At 42.0% G+C, this 22357-nt stretch overlaps 1 long non-coding RNA gene across 2 annotated transcripts; it reads left to right on the forward strand.

The window, feature by feature from the left end:
* Positions 1-1035: 1035 nt before the first annotated feature.
* LOC143854161 (uncharacterized) lies at positions 1036-20726 on the forward strand. 2 transcript variants are annotated; one of them, XR_013237442.1, is made up of 3 exons: positions 1036-11116; positions 14293-14637; positions 18266-20726. It is a non-coding gene; the product is annotated as an uncharacterized LOC143854161 (long non-coding RNA). The 2 variants fall into 2 exon arrangements; XR_013237441.1 differs by lacking the exon at positions 18266-20726 and having other exon boundaries at positions 14293-14890.
* The last annotated feature ends 1631 nt before the right edge of the window (positions 20727-22357 follow it).

The following is a 22357-nucleotide window of genomic DNA, read 5'->3' on the forward strand; positions in this document are numbered from 1 at the left end:
ATAGCTTTTTCTCTCTATTTTTCTCTCTTTTCATCGATTTTTTTATTTTTAAGCCAATTAGACTTAGCATGCCACTTGACATCTGGTTTTCTAGATGTCAAGGATGCTAAGATCCTTTCTTACTCAACTAAAAGTTGAGAATTTTCTAGAAAAATTCTCTCCTCCTTTTCCATAAATGCCGGTGGGCATTAATTATATTTACAAGTTTGCCATTTATTTGAGTTAACCAATTTACCCTTGTATACATTGTTAGTTAAAACTCAAATTCAGGGTATTTTACCCTCCACTCCTTATAAAAATTTCTTCCTCGAAATTTTCAAATAGACAAGGCCTGTAACATACATACATCAAAATAACGGTCGAGTATATACAAAACTGTCATATATACACAATAGATCAAAACAAAAATGGATAGTGTTGTCGCATATTCTCCTCACGCTCCCACATAGCCTCATCAGTCGAGTGGTGCTTCCAGTTAACCTTTACATACGTAAGACCTACTCCTTCCAAGCAACTATACATTCTGCCAATTCCTCATAGGAGAGATCGGCTGCCAACTCCAGTGGCTCTAGCTTAATCACACGACTCGGGTCAAAAAGATATTTCCTAAGCATCGATACGTGGAAAACAACGTGGACCACTGTAGACACCCAATTTTGTCAAGGTGGAATTAATGATAGGTTGTCGTGAGGAAGAGTCTCATGACAAGTCCCAGAACACATATAGTATTTCTCTCAACATCTCTCTGGGTTATTAATTAGGACTATTTTTCAAAAATGAACTTTACCCCTGAGGTGAAACCCAAGCCCGTCTTTACATGGTATCCTGCCTTTTACGGCACGGCCAAAAAGTCTGTTTCCACACGGCCTTTCAACCGAGAAGTTAACTTTGGGGCAAACATTCGTGTTCATGAAAAAACACTTTGTATTTTGAAAACCACCGATATTAGGTTCATTGGATTCTCTTCGGAACGAGGAATCTAACAGATCTGACCGCGTGCGATTCGGAGTCCAAACGAAGGAGTTACGGTCTGTAGACACCCACATTTTGCCTTACTTTAACCAACAATAACCTAATATATTGATCCGTAGAATTTCATTGGTAAAGTATGCATCCTCAAATTTTTTGAAAAAAACAAAATGATAAAGAGATGTACCTGGTGAGATGATTAGACCCGAAAAATTGAAAAATACCCTGATTGGTGAATTTAGTGTGTTAAATCCATGTGAGAACCCCCTCTATCATTGATTTATATGTTTTAGGTCATTAATATCTTGATCTGACTTTACGGATCATCAATCGGGACAAAATAAGCTAGGGTCACTTCATAGCCCGGACCCTGATTCCATTCCGAGACCCGATTTCCGTAAATCGTTAGATCAATGGCAGATCTCGACCTAGGTCTAACCATCCAAAATCACCTAACCTCTCCTCTCATCCTAACCATCCAAACCTCACCTAACCTCACCTAACCTCTCCTCTCATCCTAACCATCCAAACCTCACCTAACCTCACCTAACCTCACCTAACCACCTAACCTCACCTAACCTTACCTAACCTCACCTAACCTCACCTAACCTCACCTAACCTCCTATCCCATTCTCCTATAAATACCCTCTCATCCCACCATCCAAAGGAGGAGAAGGAAGAAGAGAAGAAAAAAAAGAACCCCTCTCTTAGAAAACTCATCCCTCTCCCTCATCTCTTCAAGGGATCGGCCATCCTTGCCGGATCGGGTGATTTTATACGTTGGGTGATATATATCAAAAGCGGTCATTATCAAGCAAGGAATCATCTTCAAGGAATTAACATCAAAGAAAAATCAAACACAAAGTGGGTTTTCAAAGAGGTAGGCATTTATTTCAATTTTATGTAGGGTCTGTTTTCATGCATATCTTTTACTTTAAAAGAAAAACCATGTTAGGAAGCATCTAGGATCAATCTTTACTCATATTCTTCTTGATGGTAGACTTTGAAGTTATACATGTTTCCCTCTTCTCTTAACCCATCTGATCTTCATTTTTATTTTTCCCTAATGGTTCACACCCTGGTTCCCCCTGGTTAGCCTCTGGTTAGCTCCTGGTTGCACCCAGGTTCGCTGCTGGTTGCACCCAGGTTCGATACTGGTTGCACCCAGGTTCGATACTGGTTGCACCCTGGTTCCCTGCTGGTTCGCACCCTGGTTCCCTGCTGGTTCGCACTCTGGTTCCCTACTAATTCGCACCCTGGTTCGCACCCTGGCCAGCCCCTGGTTGTACTCTGGTTCGTACCCTGGTTCACACCCTGGTTCCCCCTGGTTAGCCTCTGGTTAGACCCTGGTTGCACCCAGGTTCGTTGCTGGTTGCACCCAGGTTCGATACTGGTTCGCACCCTGGTTCCCTGCTGGTTCGCACTCTGGTTAGACCCTGGTTGCACCCAGGTTCGCTGCTGGTTGCACCCAGGTTCCCTGCTGGTTGCACCCTGGTTCCCCTGCTGGTTCGCACCCTGGTTCCCTGCTGGTTCGCACCCTGGTGCACCCTGGTCCGCACCCTGGTTTGTACCCTGCTTCCTCCTGGTTAGACCATGGCTAGTCTCGGGTTTGCTCCTAACTTAGACCCAACTCACTAAACCCCATACCCATAAGCCTTAAACCCTATAACCGAGTCACATCAACCCAAGCCATACCTTTGTCCACTCACTGAGGCACACCATTTATCCATAAATCTGGTTACATTAAATCTAACCCAGCCAGGCCACCTGCAGCTTAAGTCAAATCGCCCCAATACAATCCAACCAAGTGGGATCCCAACCCAGCTCAACTGAGTCAACTCTAGCCAACCTCCCTAGTCGAGTTGACCCAACTCTCTAGTCGAGTATGCTCAACCTCTTTAACCGATTGGACTCTCCCCTTAGTTGACTCAATCCAATTCCTTAATCAACCCATCCCAATGCAACCGAGTCGCATTCGACCAAGTGGCGGCCTTCCATGTCACAACCGAGTCATTCCCCTATTCTACTAATGCCCGTTTACACCTAATAGAACTTCCTCCCTTTTGCCTAACCAAGTCATATCCCAACACAATCTGAGTCGCATGTCTGAATCCATTTGGCCGAATCTCATAAGCCCGCCCATTTTGAATTCCCAAAATTCAAACCCTTGATGATTCCTATATGCTCAATTCTTTGATGCAAATTCCCAATTCCAAAATCCCATTGATAAATCAATGTTTCTGAATCTCAAGTCCAATGCTCAAATACAAACCCGATTCCTGATACAAATACCAATTCTGTCTTCCAAAATCCAAGCAACCTCGCCAGCGGAACTACGTGTGGCTTGATCCCCATCGCGGGGTACGTAGGCAATTTGGCACTCCCAAGTTCAGTCGCACCTTTCTCTATCTTTCTCATTCCCTCACACTATTTCATCATCTCTTCCATCCCTTTTTTCACTAACCTCAAGAACTGAAATCGATTCACCTCGTGTCTCTCGGAACCGTTGGATTACGGTTTCCGTCGTAAGGACCCTTAGAGCCCAATTTAGGAACACCGGTGTCGTGTCGTGTCCTAAGTTTTAGGGAGTCTTAGGTTTTAGGGAGTCCTAGAGTTAGGAGTCCAGCCTCATCACGGACGTTTGCTATGTATAGCAACCGTGCCATAGGTCTAGTTACACTAGTCACCCAATCTTTCCCTAGGACAAGCCTAGTAAACTAGGATGTAGGCAAACCTGCATTAGTCTAAGGGACCATTTGCATTTAGATGAGAATCATATAGCATCTTAGATGAAATCTTAAGATAATAAAATCCTCAACTTGAATTAAATAACTTCTCCTAAAACTGTTGAAACAGTCAATCCCGTCTAGGTCGGTGTCCTAGTTGAGTTAGGCATAAGTAGCTTAGCTTAGGTGCACCGAACTACGTCGACTCTGATCCCAGTGAGGCTTGGGTACGTAGGCAGCTTGGATGTCTGATGGCATACCACCCGCGAGTCGGCACCACAACAAATTGTGGTGTTTTGTATATTAATTTTCTTGTAAATGCTTAATCAAATCACTTAGGACTTTCCATGAAATTAGAATTTTAGGAGAACTTTCACTTAGATTGAATCCAGACAAATTAATAAATCAAGATACACATTTAGGATTCACATTGAAATTAGATCATAGGATGCATGTCACTTAGTTCGCACATTAACATAGAGTTGAATGAGCCATTTAAAATAAATTTAAAAGAGTTAGCTTTTGGAATCGAAGACCGATTATCGGGCAAGAATGGTGCATGTGGTGGATAACTCCCCATACCTTCCATTCTCGTAACCAGGTAGCGAGTCTAGATTTCTGGTTAATTACGGGTCCTAGATCCCACATCTAGGTGGCGACTCTGTCAGTCTCTTTCGTGTGGAATTCGGATTGCCTTAGTGATCCCAAGTTCACAGGAAAGATTAATTCAAATCAATAATAAAATGCACACGCCAATCGCGTGGATACGAGAGACCAAGAGAGAGAGAGCGGCGGCTCGCGCCCCACACCCCTCTCGCGGGATCAGGGTACCACAGTCTGGCGACTCTGCTGGGGATCACCTAACTTCATTAAAATTCCAAAAGATAATTCATTTGAATTTAATTTAACTGGCTCATAAGAACTCTATCTCTTGTATACTTGTCAGATTAGTTTGTCTTGTTTTATTTTCTCATCACATTTTACTCAAACTTAATCTAACAAAACCTGAAGGCATCATAGATCGCGCGAACTTATTGCACACACTTACATCACTTGCATCTAAACCCTTGCATCTCACGTGCACACACGTCCTATTTTAGGAACCCGGAGTGTTATCTAGCATGGTTGACTGGGATTTCATCACCTGGTGCCTCTGTGCTAGAGAAGCATTCCACCCTTAGCCTGGTACCTTTATGGTACGTAAACGGATCTCTTGTTCACGTACTGATACGCCGGACACTGGTACAGTATATCGAGCAGGGATTCGCGCTAAGGGAACTCTTGGCCTTACCCCTAGATTAACCCACACATGCATGTAGTATACGAACACATGTGCATCACGTGTGTGAGCCTAGTTTAGGATATCCTACCCATTGGTGTCTAGATTAGGCCGTGGTCCTTCTTCCAATGGTCACGATCGGTCCTTATATACACGAACAAAGTCATGAGTCGAGATTCTCTCTCCACTCCGATAGATTAGGATTAAGGTTGATGCCTTCAGGTAACACTGATAAAATGTGAAAAAAAAAAAATTCCCTTTGAGTTAGGATATAAATCCCATCATTTCCAAAGATCTCATAGGATTAGTCATTCATGATCTATCCGTTGAAAGCAATCTTATGCTATCTCATCTAATCTTTTGATCGTGCGTCTTTCGTTCTTCTGTCATACGATTCGATCGTATCTTCATGCCATCCCCTAACTGGCAGATGCAGAATCTCACAATCTTTCGATTATGCGTTCTCATGATCTGATCATGCCTGGTCCAGATAATCCAATCTTGCTTGTACCCCTGGTCTGTTCCTCCTCTAGGGGCTACCTTTTTCAAGATTATTTTGCTAAGTCCTTCAGAGTTCACTCTCAGAATCCTTGAGCTAGGGGCATTTCCCTATGCGAATCAGTCATCATTGTCCAAAATTGAAAGTATCAGCCATGATGATGTTCAGAACGAACCAGCCTTCGCCGAGCCTTCAACGCCAAACAGTTGCAGTAGTTAAAGTTTTAGTCACTTACTATTTTATGTTGAGTCAGTCATCATGGTCAGTATAATTGTTGAGTCCGGTCTTACAGTTAAAGGTCAATGCCTAGTTCAGGCAAGTTATCTTCTGTTTCCCTTTCTTATTTAGAGTTGTGAATCCTGAGCATGTTCAGGATAGGTCGTCTGATGTAATAGCTTTTCTTTAAATAAAATTTCGGTCAGTTCCAAAAAGTTCACTTGTGTCTGTTCTTAAGTGTGCTTCTGATCTTAAAATAAGACTCCCTCTTCAAATGAGGACAAAATTGACGAAACTCCACTTGAGTCACAGCAATTACTTGAACGAGAGGAGGAGCGCCAATCCCAACCTTTCAAAGATGAAATTGAAATGATAAACACTGGCACTGAAACTTTGATTCAGTGAATGCCGATTGAAAATACATTACCCTCTAAAGAGTGTGAAGAATTGATAAAATTATTTCAAGAATAAGAAGATTGTCTAGAAAAGCTACAACCGATACCAGGGGCAAGACATAGATGGAAAGCTCAAAGAAAATGAATGAAGTGAATATCATATGCTATGCAAGGGGCATGGAGTAGAAACAACTTTCATATTTCCAATCGATGACCTTAGTTCTCAAATTCATAACATGAAGCCATCAAATTCGAGATAAGAAGTTCAAGAGCAAGCATTGAAAAGTGATCATCAGATATCAAGAGTTACAAATCCATAGATGGAGGATGTCGAAGAACAAGTTTCGCTCTATGAAAGCCGAAAGCACGCATTAGAATCTTGAAAGAAGAAAATCCATTATCTTACCTGGAAATGCCGTCAAACTCCGTGAAAAAAAAAAGAGAAAAAAAAAGAAATAAATAATCAGTACCAGACAGACTCTAGTAACCTAGATCGATTCCCAATCTGAACATCGAAAGGCCTCCTTTGGCCGATTAAATCCCAAAATCAAAACCCAATGTCAAAAGAATACCGATTTGCAAACCCTTCGAGCCTAAATCAAATTTTCTTGAAAACCCATCAAACTCGGGGCATTCGCCCCGAACTACGCGAGACCTGATCCCTACACTGGGGTAAGTAGGCAGCTCGGTTAAACCGAGTTCGGTCGATTCAAAAGAAAAAGAAAAAGAAAAATCAATCGTTCCAAAAAAAAAGAGGGACAAGTTCCAAAAGAAGAGAAGATAATTATTCCAGAAAGAAAAGAAAAAAAGAAAAATCAATTAACCTTCAAACAATTTATTTTCAAACTAGGGGCATTTGCCCTGAACTACACACGTCCTAATTCCTACATGGGGATATGTAGGCAACCTATTCACAGGTTCGGTCGAAATCTTTGTTGAACCTTAAGCCATTCTTTGAAAAGCCCTATCCTACCTATAAAGTCCTTCCGGTGTTCAGAACTAATGATCTAGGTCCCGAAAAAAAAAAAAAAATGATGATGAATAAAAAAAAATGGAGTTTTGAAGATCTGCTAGACTGAAAACCTGAAAGGGCGGTTTAGGCAAAATTTAAGATCATTCCCCTGTTAAGTTGAAAACCCGAAAGGGCGGCTTAGGCAAAAGCTAAGGGGATAGCCTGCTGAATCGAAAACCTAGAAAGACGGTTCAGGCAAAAGTTAAGGCTACCACGGTCCGCCAAGTTAAAAACCCTGAAGAGGTGACTTGGTCACGGTAAGAGAATCATTATAAGAAGGCTACAGCCAGTATCAAGACTGAAGATCAACTGAAGTTCAAGCAAATTTATAAGAAGGTTACAGCCGGTATCAGGACTGAAGATCAATTGAAGTTCAAACAAATTCAAGTGACATCCTCAAAACTGGGGGCATTGGAGCTAAGCAATCCTAGGAGTTGTAATTAAATCATTGAGGCATTACTGTTTTAAGGAAAAAGTCCAGTGTTTACCAATTGAAAAAAATATTCCTTGAAAGGATAGACTTACCAAATAAAACGTTAACTAAGTCAGAAGCATTACTGTGTCTGTCAGTGTAGTTAATCAATCGTTGTTATTCTATGTTCACTCCTTTAGAGCTCCTCAATCCTTTGAGTAGTGCCTTTTATCTAAGTTTTCTATTTAAAAAGAGTCAATCGTCATCCATATGTCCAAATGATGCAACTGTCTCGGTGAAGGAGGCCCGGCCTCGTCAGCTCCCTGCGATTGTACCTGAAAAAGTTCGAGAATCTAGTCAAACAGCTATATTTCAAAGATGATCAACCCAGAAGAATTCAGAAGTAGAAACATCAGAAAGCCCAGCTTCCGTAAAAAGATCATACCCCAGGAAGGCATCTTAAGCTTGGAAGAGCCTCAGATGCAATGATGGTCGAGCCAATTTCTCAGAAAGATGAACCGTTAAAATTTAGAATTTCCTTCCAGTTAGTTAAATACTATCCTGGTCAAGAAATGTTTATCTAAACACCTATCAAGAGGCAAGTCCCACTTTTCCATGATTATATCCAAGAGAGCCGTTGTTCTAGATTACCAATTTTAAGTGTCTTGTTCAAGGTTTCAGTTATCCAAATCCCCAAAGACAAGACCAGCAGTCTCTTTGAGAAAAATCTTGTTGAAGTTTCATAAAAGTGTTTCTAATCCATTCTTGTTAGTAATGGTTCTTCGGTTTGCCGTTTCATCATTCGTCAAAGTCCTAGTTTCCGATATCTTTGTCAGGCACGATCTATAACATCCTCGATTTCATTAAGTTCAAAAAAATCAAAAATTCATCAAATCCAATCCTATGTCAAATTCAAGTTCATGAAAAATCTCTAAATTCTTCGTTATTGAATTCATCAATCAAAGCTATCTTGTTTCTTTGAGCCTGTTTGTGAACGGTGCCTCTTTTCTCGAGTCCATTTGTAAATGGTCTCGTCTTCTCCTTGAACCCGTTTGTGAACGGTGTCTCATTTTTCTGAGTCCATTTACGGTCTCATGTCCTCCTTGAGCCCGTTTGTGGACGGTGCCTTATTTCTGAAAAATCAAAAATTCATCAAATCCAATCCTATGTCAAATTCAAGTTCATGAAAAAACTCTAAATTCTTCGTTGTTGAGTTCATCAATCAAAGCTATCTTGTTTCTTTGAGCCCGTTTGTGAACGGTGCCTCATTTCTCGAGTCCATTTGTAAATGGTCTCGTCTTCTCCTTGAGCCCGTTTGTGAACGGTGCCTCTTTTCTTCGAGTCCATACAACTATGGTCTCTTATCCTCTTTGAACATCATACATCTATGATGTCTCATTTCCTTGGAATCCGTACAAATACGGTATTTCATTCTCTTCGAGTCCATACAACTATGGTCTCTTATACTCTCTGAACATCATACAACTATGATGTCTCATTCCCTTGGAATCCGTACAAATACGGTATTTCATTCTCTTCGAGTCCATACAACTATGGTCTCTTATCCCCTTTTGAACATCATACAACTATGATGTCCCATTCCCTTGGAATCCGTACAAATACGGTATTTCATTCTCTCCGAGTTCATACAACTATGGTCTCTTATCCCCTTTGAACATCATACAACTATGATGTCTCATTTCCTTGGAATCCGTACAAATATGGTATTTCATTCTCTTCGAGTCCATACAACTATGGTCTCTTATCCCCTTTGAACATCATACAACTATGATGTTTCATTTTCCAAAAATAAAATTAAAAAAAATAAATTAAAAAAAAATTCATCAAATCCAATCCCCGATTCAAAAAAATAATAATAAATCCAATCCTATGAAAAATCTCTAAATTCTTCGAGCCCGTTTGAGAACGGTGCCTCTTTTCTTCGAGACCATACAACTATGGTCTCTTATCCTCTTTGAACATCATACATCTATGATGTCTCATTTCCTTGGAATCCGTACAAATACGGTATTTCATTCTCTTCAAGTCCATACAACTATGGTCTCTTATCCCCTTTGAACATCATACAACTATGATGTCTCATTTCCTTGGAATCCGTACAAATACGGTATTTCATTCTCTTCGAGTCCATACAACTATAGTCTCTTATCCTCTTTGAACATCATACAACTATGATGTCTCATTTCCTTGGAATCCGTACAAATACGGTATTTCATTCTCTTCGAGTCCATACAACTATGATCTCTTATCCCCTTTGAACATCATACAACTATGATGTCTCATTTCCTTGGAATCCGTACAAATACGGTATTTCATTCTCTTCGAGTCCATACAACTATGGTCTCTTATACCCTTTGAACATCATACAACTATGATGTCTCATTTCCTTCGAATCCGTATAAATACGGTATTTCATCTTGCCCAAGCCCATTAAAAAATGATGCTGCGTTTTCATTAAGAATCTTTCAAAAGTCATCCATTATTCTCTCTGAGACCATTTGAAAATGACGTCTCATTTCCTCTGAAGCTGTTCAAAAGCGATATTCCTTTCCCTCCGAAAATCCATTTGAAAATGGTATCCCATTTCTCTCGTTGCCAGCGGCACCGCAGCGGGTTTGTTTTATTGCATTCCAATTCTAGGATTTCATCTAAGGTCTTGCATTATATTAGGTTGCATTGTGTTTAGGGGGTTCTTTGTCGATTAAAGCTACGCAAAATGGTTCTGTCATTTTGACTTTGGTATTCGATGACTACGTCGTCTCTACCAAAGAGGGGCATCTGTAGACACCCACATTTTGCCTTACTTTAACCAACAATAACCTAATATATTGATCCGTAGAATTTCATTGGTAAAGTATGCATCCTCAAATTTTTTGAAAAAAACAAAATGATAAAGAGATGTACCTGGTGAGATGATTAGACCCGAAAAATTGAAAAATACCCTGATTGGTGAATTTAGTGTGTTAAATCCATGTGAGAACCCCCTCTATCATTGATTTATATGTTTTAGGTCATTAATATCTTGATCTGACTTTACGGATCATCAATCGGGACAAAATAAGCTAGGGTCACTTCATAGCCCGGACCCTGATTCCATTCCGAGACCCGATTTCCGTAAATCGTTAGATCAATGGCAGATCTCGACCTAGGTCTAACCATCCAAAATCACCTAACCTCTCCTCTCATCCTAACCATCCAAACCTCACCTAACCTCACCTAACCTCTCCTCTCATCCTAACCATCCAAACCTCACCTAACCTCACCTAACCTCACCTAACCACCTAACCTCACCTAACCTTACCTAACCTCACCTAACCTCACCTAACCTCCTATCCCATTCTCCTATAAATACCCTCTCATCCCACCATCCAAAGGAGGAGAAGGAAGAAGAGAAGAAAAAAAAGAACCCCTCTCTTAGAAAACTCATCCCTCTCCCTCATCTCTTCAAGGGATCGGCCATCCTTGCCGGATCGGGTGATTTTATACGTTGGGTGATATATATCAAAAGCGGTCATTATCAAGCAAGGAATCATCTTCAAGGAATTAACATCAAAGAAAAATCAAACACAAAGTGGGTTTTCAAAGAGGTAGGCATTTATTTCAATTTTATGTAGGGTCTGTTTTCATGCATATCTTTTACTTTAAAAGAAAAACCATGTTAGGAAGCATCTAGGATCAATCTTTACTCATATTCTTCTTGATGGTAGACTTTGAAGTTATACATGTTTCCCTCTTCTCTTAACCCATCTGATCTTCATTTTTATTTTTCCCTAATGGTTCACACCCTGGTTCCCCCTGGTTAGCCTCTGGTTAGCTCCTGGTTGCACCCAGGTTCGCTGCTGGTTGCACCCAGGTTCGATACTGGTTGCACCCAGGTTCGATACTGGTTGCACCCTGGTTCCCTGCTGGTTCGCACCCTGGTTCCCTGCTGGTTCGCACTCTGGTTCCCTACTAATTCGCACCCTGGCCAGCCCCTGGTTGTACTCTGGTTCGTACCCTGGTTCACACCCTGGTTCCCCCTGGTTAGCCTCTGGTTAGACCCTGGTTGCACCCAGGTTCGTTGCTGGTTGCACCCAGGTTCGATACTGGTTCGCACCCTGGTTCCCTGCTGGTTCGCACTCTGGTTAGACCCTGGTTGCACCCAGGTTCGCTGCTGGTTGCACCCAGGTTCCCTGCTGGTTGCACCCTGGTTCCCCTGCTGGTTCGCACCCTGGTTCCCTGCTGGTTCGCACCCTGGTGCACCCTGGTCCGCACCCTGGTTTGTACCCTGCTTCCTCCTGGTTAGACCATGGCTAGTCTCGGGTTTGCTCCTAACTTAGACCCAACTCACTAAACCCCATACCCATAAGCCTTAAACCCTATAACCGAGTCACATCAACCCAAGCCATACCTTTGTCCACTCACTGAGGCACACCATTTATCCATAAATCTGGTTACATTAAATCTAACCCAGCCAGGCCACCTGCAGCTTAAGTCAAATCGCCCCAATACAATCCAACCAAGTGGGATCCCAACCCAGCTCAACTGAGTCAACTCTAGCCAACCTCCCTAGTCGAGTTGACCCAACTCTCTAGTCGAGTATGCTCAACCTCTTTAACCGATTGGACTCTCCCCTTAGTTGACTCAATCCAATTCCTTAATCAACCCATCCCAATGCAACCGAGTCGCATTCGACCAAGTGGCGGCCTTCCATGTCACAACCGAGTCATTCCCCTATTCTACTAATGCCCGTTTACACCTAATAGAACTTCCTCCCTTTTGCCTAACCAAGTCATATCCCAACACAATCTGAGTCGCATGTCTGAATCCATTTGGCCGAATCTCATAAGCCCGCCCATTTTGAATTCCCAAAATTCAAACCCTTGATGATTCCTATATGCTCAATTCTTTGATGCAAATTCCCAATTCCAAAATCCCATTGATAAATCAATGTTTCTGAATCTCAAGTCCAATGCTCAAATACAAACCCGATTCCTGATACAAATACCAATTCTGTCTTCCAAAATCCAAGCAACCTCGCCAGCGGAACTACGTGTGGCTTGATCCCCATCGCGGGGTACGTAGGCAATTTGGCACTCCCAAGTTCAGTCGCACCTTTCTCTATCTTTCTCATTCCCTCACACTATTTCATCATCTCTTCCATCCCTTTTTTCACTAACCTCAAGAACTGAAATCGATTCACCTCGTGTCTCTCGGAACCGTTGGATTACGGTTTCCGTCGTAAGGACCCTTAGAGCCCAATTTAGGAACACCGGTGTCGTGTCGTGTCCTAAGTTTTAGGGAGTCTTAGGTTTTAGGGAGTCCTAGAGTTAGGAGTCCAGCCTCATCACGGACGTTTGCTATGTATAGCAACCGTGCCATAGGTCTAGTTACACTAGTCACCCAATCTTTCCCTAGGACAAGCCTAGTAAACTAGGATGTAGGCAAACCTGCATTAGTCTAAGCCATTTGCATTTAGATGAGAATCATATAGCATCTTAGATGAAATCTTAAGATAATAAAATCCTCAACTTGAATTAAATAACTTCTCCTAAAACTGTTGAAACAGTCAATCCCGTCTAGGTCGGTGTCCTAGTTGAGTTAGGCATAAGTAGCTTAGCTTAGGTGCACCGAACTACGTCGACTCTGATCCCAGTGAGGCTTGGGTACGTAGGCAGCTTGGATGTCTGATGGCATACCACCCGCGAGTCGGCACCACAACAAATTGTGGTGTTTTGTATATTAATTTTCTTGTAAATGCTTAATCAAATCACTTAGGACTTTCCATGAAATTAGAATTTTAGGAGAACTTTCACTTAGATTGAATCCAGACAAATTAATAAATCAAGATACACATTTAGGATTCACATTGAAATTAGATCATAGGATGCATGTCACTTAGTTCGCACATTAACATAGAGTTGAATGAGCCATTTAAAATAAATTTAAAAGAGTTAGCTTTTGGAATCGAAGACCGATTATCGGGCAAGAATGGTGCATGTGGTGGATAACTCCCCATACCTTCCATTCTCGTAACCAGGTAGCGAGTCTAGATTTCTGGTTAATTACGGGTCCTAGATCCCACATCTAGGTGGCGACTCTGTCAGTCTCTTTCGTGTGGAATTCGGATTGCCTTAGTGATCCCAAGTTCACAGGAAAGATTAATTCAAATCAATAATAAAATGCACACGCCAATCGCGTGGATACGAGAGACCAAGAGAGAGAGAGCGGCGGCTCGCGCCCCACACCCCTCTCGCGGGATCAGGGTACCACACGGTCCGCCGAAACTTCCCGAAAACTTGTCAAAAGAGAGAAAAATCACATTTTTTGAAACCAAAAGAAACAAAAAAATCACATTTTCCAACTCTTGCCGACCTGATAGTGTCAGCCAAATTCGCACCCTGATAATTTGGATTTCTTCCAAATTCGCAGGGTGCGAAATTTTCGCACCCTGCGAAATTCCAGCCCCGAACCCTATAAATAGGGGGGGTAAGAGTAAAGATCAGATTTATTTGGTTTTAAATCTCTCTAGTTAGTTTTTAACCCCTGGTTTCCCCCCTCTTTTGGTTTTTCAATTCAAAAACCCTTCTGAGAATAAGAAAACCCTAGTTTCTTTGCTTTAGAAGAGAGAAGTAGAGAAATACTTAGGTAGCTCACACTGGGCGTCAACACTCTGCCGAATTTTTGAAGACTCGGAGCGACATTCTTCAAATAAAGTCATCAGTCTGCTGAATTTCACAGAACCACGAGCTATTTTTTCCATAATAGCGCCATTGTTCTGCAGAAATCTCGGCAAACCAGAAGCCCTTTTCTCAACACAGCGCCGTTACGCTGCTGAATTTTGAAGAACGCGAGGCCCTATTATCTAAATAGCGCCGTTGTTCTACCGAAATCTTGGCAAACTTGAAGTTCCTTCGTCAACATAGCGTCGTTGCGCTGCGGACTTTTGGAGAATGCAAGGCCCTATTATCTAAATAGTGCCGTTGTTCTGCCGAAATCTCAGTGAACCCGAAGCTCCTGTGTCCAAGAAGCGATGTTGTTCTGCCAAAATCCTGGCAAAACCAGAACCTCCTCGTCTAATCAGAGCTGTTACGCCGCCGGTTTCTCACGAAACTCTCTCACACCACCGGTAAATTTACATTTATTTCCCGACTTTCTGCATTTATATTACAAAACTGGGTAGTTACGGGGTTTAGGGCTCATATTTCCCTAAATCGTGTAACGTAAACCCCTCTCCTCTCTGTAAATAGGGCTACGTTCACTCTCCTTATCCCACCACTCTGTCTCCGGTTCTACCATAAACAAACGAGACAGGGACGAGAGCCCTGTCGCTCTACAGTGTTGGACAAACAGAGGGAATTATTAACCCAAAGTTTCTTTTCCTTCCTGTATTCTCTTTTCCGTTTAATTTAAGTTAATCATAAACAACATACGATCTCAATCAGGATAACTACCACTTATTTTCGGTCTTTTTGTAAATTCATTTTATTTACATTCTGGAATCAAGCATAATCCAAATAAAGGATAAAAAGATAAGTTATCCTCATTAAATTCTTCGAAAAATGCCAAATCAACTCAAGTGACCGGATTCATCCGGGCAAGAGGGGTGCCTAACACCTTCCCCGATTGTAACCATAACCCTTACCCAGATATCTGTAAGGACCATGCCTTAACAAACAAAGTAAAATTACAAGGTGTTAGGCCCAAAACAAAAGAACCCCTTTGGTTACTTTTCCTCCGATGAAACTCCGGTAACACTCCCATTTTCATTGGAGGAACAACCACGGGTCCTAGGCCCTGACCTATGTGGCAACTCTGAGTTTCTCTTTCTTGCGGGGTCCAAATCACAGTCCCAAGCCCGCAAGAAACAAATATCAACTAACACTCCCAGAGAATCCGTTGTGGTGATCTCCTGCCGCCTCGCGCTCGCGGGAAAAAACTGGTTCCCACAGATTGGAGACTCTACTGGGGAAAGATTTACAAATCCTTTGTCTGCAGACTTGTTTATGGAAAATCAAAAGGTTATAGATCTATATTGACATGACTTGACATTTTTGAAAAATTCAATCAATTCTTGGTTTTTTCGGCCTTTATTAGGGTTATCCTTAACCCGATGTAGCTTTCAGGGGCACCCGCAAGTTGCGAACACTTCGCAAATTGCGGATGCTCCTAACGAGCGAAATAAAACAAGTGTTAGATTTACTTTTTAGTACCATACGCTTATTCTGCAGGGATTCCTTGAGCCAATGCTCTAAATTGCAGCCAAATTGAGCAAAAATGCCCCGGGAGGAACCTAGGCTTACCCTTTTTATTTTATGCAAACATTGCACACGCCATGTTTTGCATATCTATTACCATTGGGAGTAACTAGCACTTGGGATGGATGGGTGGCATTTGGGATGTCATTACTCGGATTGTTATTTGTCACACTTCCATTTGATATGAAAGCACCACCTTTTTGCACGTCGCCCTTGTGGTGGCGTTATAGCTCTATATTGATTTGACTTGGCATTTTCAAAAAATTCAATCAATTAACTTGGCTTTTTCCGCCTTTATTAGGGTTATCCTTAAGCCGATGTAGCTTTTAGGGGCACCCGCAAGTTGCGAACACTTCGCAAATTGCGAATGCTCCTAACGAGCAAACTAAAACAAGCGTTGGATTTACTTTTCAGTACCATACGCTTGTTCTATAGGGATTGCTTGAGCCAATGCTCTAAATTGCCGCCAAATTGAGCAAAAATGCCCCGGGAGGCACCTATACCCATTTTATTTTATGCAGACACTGCACACACCATGTTTGCATACATATTACCCTCGGGAGTAACTAGCACTTGGGACGGATGGGTGGCGTTTGGGATGTCATTACCCGGATTGTTGTTTATCACGCTTCCATTTGATGTGAAAGCACCACCTTTTTTTACGTAGCTCTATATTGACTTGACTTGGCATTTTCAAAAAATTTGATCAATTAACTTGGCTTTTTCGCCTTTCAGTATCATATGCTTGTTCTGCAGGGATTGCTTGAGCCAATGCTCTAAATTGTCGCTAAATTGTGCGAAAATGCCCCTGGAGTCACCTAGGTTTACCCTTTTTATTTTATGCAAACACTGCACACACCATGTTTTGCATACCTATTACCCTCGGGAGTAACTAGCCCTTGGGACGGATGGGTGGCGTTTGGGATGTCATTACCCGGATTATTGTTTGCCACGCTTCCATTTGATATGAAAGCACCACCTCTTTGTACGTCTTGTGGTGGCATTAAAATGATGATGTATTGAACTTCCCATTGCGCTGGGGAGCACCTGGCAAGGGTTGTTCGATCACTTCGGCGAGAGGGACCTTCAAGCCTTCATTACAACACATAAGTCCAGCATACGCACATAGATGTATACCATGCCCACATAGGGCATGCTGATCTTAGAGTTAGGCAAAGCCAAAAACAGTTACTCTCGAGAGATGTGAGCATATTCCCAAAATAGGAATACACTAAACCTATGGCCCACTTAGGGCATGCCAAGCGAGTCTAGAAAGGTGTCTCCAGGTTGCCTTAATTCTTACTAGGGATGTCATTACCCTAGCCCAATGCGCTCCGGCTGCAGCTCAATTCTACCTAAAACTAGGGGTTATTTCAAACATTTCGTTTTGTCCAGAGTCATAGTTGCAAACCCATACTATCACCTTCTTTGGATAAGCAACTATTGTACCCTGGAGGAATGTCCGCCTTACGGTTAACAAGATTAACCAAAAGACCCACATTCTGGTCCCATCTTCCATAAATAAAGGTTATTAGTTCACTTTGAAATCTGAACCTCTCATTCATCTTCCTTTCTGACCATCGTTATAGTCAAAGGAGCGAGGCTCTACCCAAATAAATATATATTTCCATAAAGATAGGTGTGTCCAGACCATCTTGGTCTTAGCCTCATTAGGCTCTAATATCTAAGAGTCTAGATCCGTCCTGACCATCATTATGGTCAATACGGTGAAGCTCTGCTCAGATAAGTCTATCTATCTCATAAACTTGTCCCGACCATTCCTGTCAAATCCCTCGTTCAATCTATCTCTTCACATTAGGATAGACTTATTCCGACCATTTTTATGGTCGAAAGAGGGGGAGCTCTGCCCAAAGGAACCCATCTTCCTATAAGAAGACAGTATTATCATGACTATTGTTCTGGTCACAGTACCCGAGCTCCGCTCAAATCAAGTTAGTCTTCTCCAAAGGTAAGACTCATCCAGACCATCCGTTATGGTCAAAGCAGCGGTGGAACTCTACCCAAATTGTCTCTATCTTCCTCTGGGAAGATAGACCCCTTTTCTAACCATAATCAGGGTCACAACTCAAGAGTTATGCTCAAGTCAGGTTTTCTTCTCCTTTGAAGACAAACCTATCCTGACTACTTTTTCATGGTTAGAGTGTCAGGGCTCCGTTCGAATGAATATATCCTCTCACGAGAAGATATACCCAACTCAACCTTTGTCATAATCAAAGTGCCGGACCTCTGTTCAAATTGTCATCTCGAAAGCAGGGTCAGATCTTTATCTAAACCCTTATCAAATTCAATCTTTCCAGGGGTGTCTTCTCAAGTCACAGTTCATAAGGGCAGACATTGCTCTCAACCCCTCGCCTGTTTAGGATCCGTCCTTAATTTGTAAAAATTGAAAAAAAAACACAAAAATACTAAAACAAATGCTTTACCGAGCATTTTACAACTGTTTTACCTTGTTTTGTTTTCTGTTTTCTATGTAAATAGATCATGGATGACCCAGGATAACTAGTTGAATGGATGAATCGATTCTACTCTCTCGAAAGTCTTATACACATCAGATGGATGATAGATCCCAATGAAAACTTCATCCCATTCTTACCCACCATCTTGGTAGACATGGATTTTCTTAGGGCAACTGCTACGTTTCAGGACCCTCAGTATCATGTTTTCCATTTTGGCACAGAAGAGATGTGTCCAACTTATGAAGAATTTTGCTCTTTGCTAAGAGTGTCACCTGATGGGACTATGATCACTCCTACAATCACGGGCCGATACCCATCATCCGTCCAACGATTGTTTTGCTGGGGTCATTTTGAACCTTCCATATTTCAAAATAATGACGGTGTGTTAACCAATTTCCTTCTCCGTGCCTTCTCCCCAGATGGAGATTTGGAAGATTCCATCTATTAGATGCACCGACATAGCGCTCTTCTGTTTTGTGTATGTGCTCAGTAAACTGCTCAAAATTTTGTGATAGCTTCCACTAGCATCCTCAGCTTTGTTGATCAAATCCCAGATAGAGCCAATCATGTTTCTATTATTTTGGGGGAAACCCTTAATGGTCTAGATGCGGTTTCTACAGATTCGAGTCTCCTTTTTTCAGGATGTCCCGTTCTGTTATACATTTGGCTTACTCTCAAACTTGGAGTTTTTATCCCGAGATCTAGGATAAACATCTCCATTTTCAACTTCAACGCTTGGGCATTTGGTCAACGTTTTGATACCGAGTCTGAGTCGATTGCTTAGTTAGGTACCCGCACTATAGGAGACATATTTTGGAAGTTAGACGGATACACATCCACTGCTTTGACAACCCATAAGTCCAATCATGTCAAAATTCTGGCCTTAGAAAAAACCTCTTTCTATATTCCATATCGCATCATGCGCCAGTATGGAGCCAAGCAGGAAGTTTGTCACCCCCTCTATCAATTCTCTTTACCACACGGGTTCACCCAGTGGAAAGCAAACAAAGTTGCCTCCAAGTGGAAAAAGAGAAACATCATTCCTATCCTCAACATCGCTGCAGCTCGAGGAGACGAGGTGTCACTAGACTACTACCTCACCTTACAGAGAGAAGTTGCTGGTAGAATGTTAATCTTCGGTCGTTGATCGATCTACGCAGAAGACAGAGAACACTGTTTTCCTTTCTTTTACCGCATTTGCTTTGTATTTAGCCTACTACAGGCCTCCGTGTAAAAGAAAAGTAAATGTGAATAAATAAAAATGTGTGCATAGGTATTGTACTTATCTTTTTGTTTGTCAGAAATATTTCCTTCTTATATTCTGTATGAAGCAGACCATGACTGTAGAAATGATGTTCGAATGGATTCCCAGTTACAGTGAGTCGAATAGCTTCCTATGGTTCAACCATCTCACCCGTCATGAGGAAATCTTCACTTTGTATGAGTCCATCTAAATAGATTGGAACATTCTCAAAGCAGCGACTAAATATTGGGATCCCCAATATCATGTCTTTCGCTTTGGTCTTCAGGAAGTGTGTCCCACTTTCGAAGAAGGTTGTACTTTGTTACAGTTCTTACAAAATGGACCCATCATCCGTCTTGAGGTTAGGTACGGACTCAACCAATTCATGTATGCCAGAACAAGACCCGGATGACTTCATGTCATCAGATGGTATTTATGTAGATAGGCTCATCGATGCCTATGCTCTAGAGGGAGATTTAGAAGACCTAAAATTTCAACAATGTCGTCACGAGGCATATTGTTTCGTTGTATATGCTAAGTTTCTCCTATGTCAGAGATCTAATACGGTCTCTCTTGCCCTGCTAAGTGTGTCAGACCAATTGTCATTAGATGCCAACCCCATACCAACCATACTTGTTGAAACCTGCAAAGGACTTGATGATGTCTTTCAACATCCTCATCTTCCTTTCACAAGGTGCCCCACCCTTCTTTACATTTGGTTGTGCCTAAAGCTTCGTATAACAGTACCTCGTCACCGTACGATCCCTTACATTAAGAGCTTCGCATCATGGAGTCAGCGCATTCACTTTGATAGTGATCCCGAGTGGCATAATTGGTTAGGAACCCTCATCGATGATGATATATCATGGAGAATTCCAAGACCTAATGCCGTCACCATGAACACCGCCAGAGCCGAATACGTTCACATCCTTGGCTTATAGGACACATCCTTCTACATTCCTCACCGAATCATGCGTCAGTTCGGAGGCAAGCAACGGCCATGGGAACCAATCTCTCACTTCCATCCACCTGAAGAATTCAACGCAAATACAGGCAGGACTCTATACTCAGCATGGGAGAATCGTAGAGTAGCCTACCTCCACGACATACGTGTTTCTAGTGGAGACAGGATACATCCGGACTACTACTCGGCACTTCTCTCACACATCCCTTCGGATGCCGAGCCTTCAAATTTCTCAGAAACATTTGCAGACTCTCTATATCTTCGTCGCAGCTCAAACCTGCCAGTTAAGGGATTACTTTATACAGAAGATATCAAGTTTCCTTTCTTTGTTTTTTGCAAATTTTGTAAAAATACTGCTTAAAGTCAGGCTAGCATAGGCATTTTGTACAAATTGTAAAAATTGATCAGAGATATGAATAAAATAAGATCATTTCCCTGAGAAATCATATTTGAAATCTTAAAATTGTCTGTGTAACTCTTTTTCCTTGCATGAAAAAGTTCTAAAACTAGTGTATATTCCCATCTGCAGGTAGAAAGTTCGTACACTTGAAACCATTGCACCTAGGAAAGAGAAAAACTTGTACCGAACTGATTCTCGCTTAGTGAGAACCTCAGAACTACCTAGTTCTTTAGTTCCTACTTGTTCAGTAGAAATTTCAAAACCATCTAGTCCTATAATTCCTTTGGCCATCATGGCAGAACCAATGGACCAGTCCCAGGTTATCTAAGAACTGCAACAAGCAGTAGCTGAACTCATTCAGAGTCTCCGTCATCTCTCAGAAAAGAATGCCACATTGAGATCACCTCTTCAAGTTACTGTAGTATCTAGTATGCCTCAGCAACCTCCTCCTTCAATCCAGAAAACCATACCAGCTCCACCCACAAACTAGTCTACAGCTCAACCACCGGATCCGTTCTTAGGAGAGCAGTATGCAGATGAGAACCATCCCCTTGCCTAGATTCTGAAGCAATGGGAAGATAAGTTTGCCAAGGTTAGTCACGACCTCAAAATTATCAAGGTTCAGGGGTCGACAGGACTCTCTTTCCGAGACATCTCTTTGTTTCTTGATGTACAACTCTTGGCCAACTTCAAATGACCTGACATCCACAAATACGATGGAACTGGTTGTCCTCGTAATCACCTCGCAATTATAAAAAATGTTGCAATCATAGTGTCTGTCCCTAGATCAGCTGGCCATCGTCGTCCAGATGTCTCTAAAAGGTGTGGCACAGAAATGGCTTCTGAGTTTGCCTGAGTTGCTGACTATGGGTTGGGAACGTATTATGAATGAGTTCATCAAGCAGTTCTCTTACAAAGACGGTACTGGAACTTCTCGACGAGATTTTCACACTACTAGACAAGAACCCATGGAAGCCTTCTCCGACTTTGTAAAGTGTTGGCGTCAGAAGACAGCTCAGATGCTCAAGCAGCCCACTGAGGAAGAGCAGATCGACATGATGCAGCAGAACCTGACCTTTTCCTTCCAGTGTCCCATGTCCATTCCTTTTCCTTCCGACGTCCCATGGCCATTCAAAGCTTCACTAGCCTCAAACACTTAATCGATACTGGTAACAAAATTGAGGATTCCTTAGCCTGTGGTTGGCTCAGTAAATCCTCCTTCGAGTCTAAAAATACGTAGTCCAAGAAACCTTCCGTATTTAAGGAAGTTAATGAGATGAAGTTAGTTCCAGAGACCTCTGAAACTCCAGTCGTTTGGCAACCAAGCAATGCACCTCCAGGAGCTTCCATTGTAAACAAGCGTCCCAAGGAATTCACTCCCCTACCAGCCAATCTGTCTACAGTCATGAAATTGATTCTCCAAGCGAAGAAGTTATTTCTACTTGCACCCGATCCACCTCCTAACCCTCTGCCAAAAAACTGTAACAACAGAGAATATTGTGAGTAC

Source organism: Tasmannia lanceolata, unplaced genomic scaffold (assembly GCF_043159265.1).
Source record: "Tasmannia lanceolata isolate RefF3 unplaced genomic scaffold, GAP_Taslan_0.1 ptg000020l, whole genome shotgun sequence".
Taxonomy (NCBI): Eukaryota; Viridiplantae; Streptophyta; class Magnoliopsida; order Canellales; family Winteraceae; genus Tasmannia; species Tasmannia lanceolata.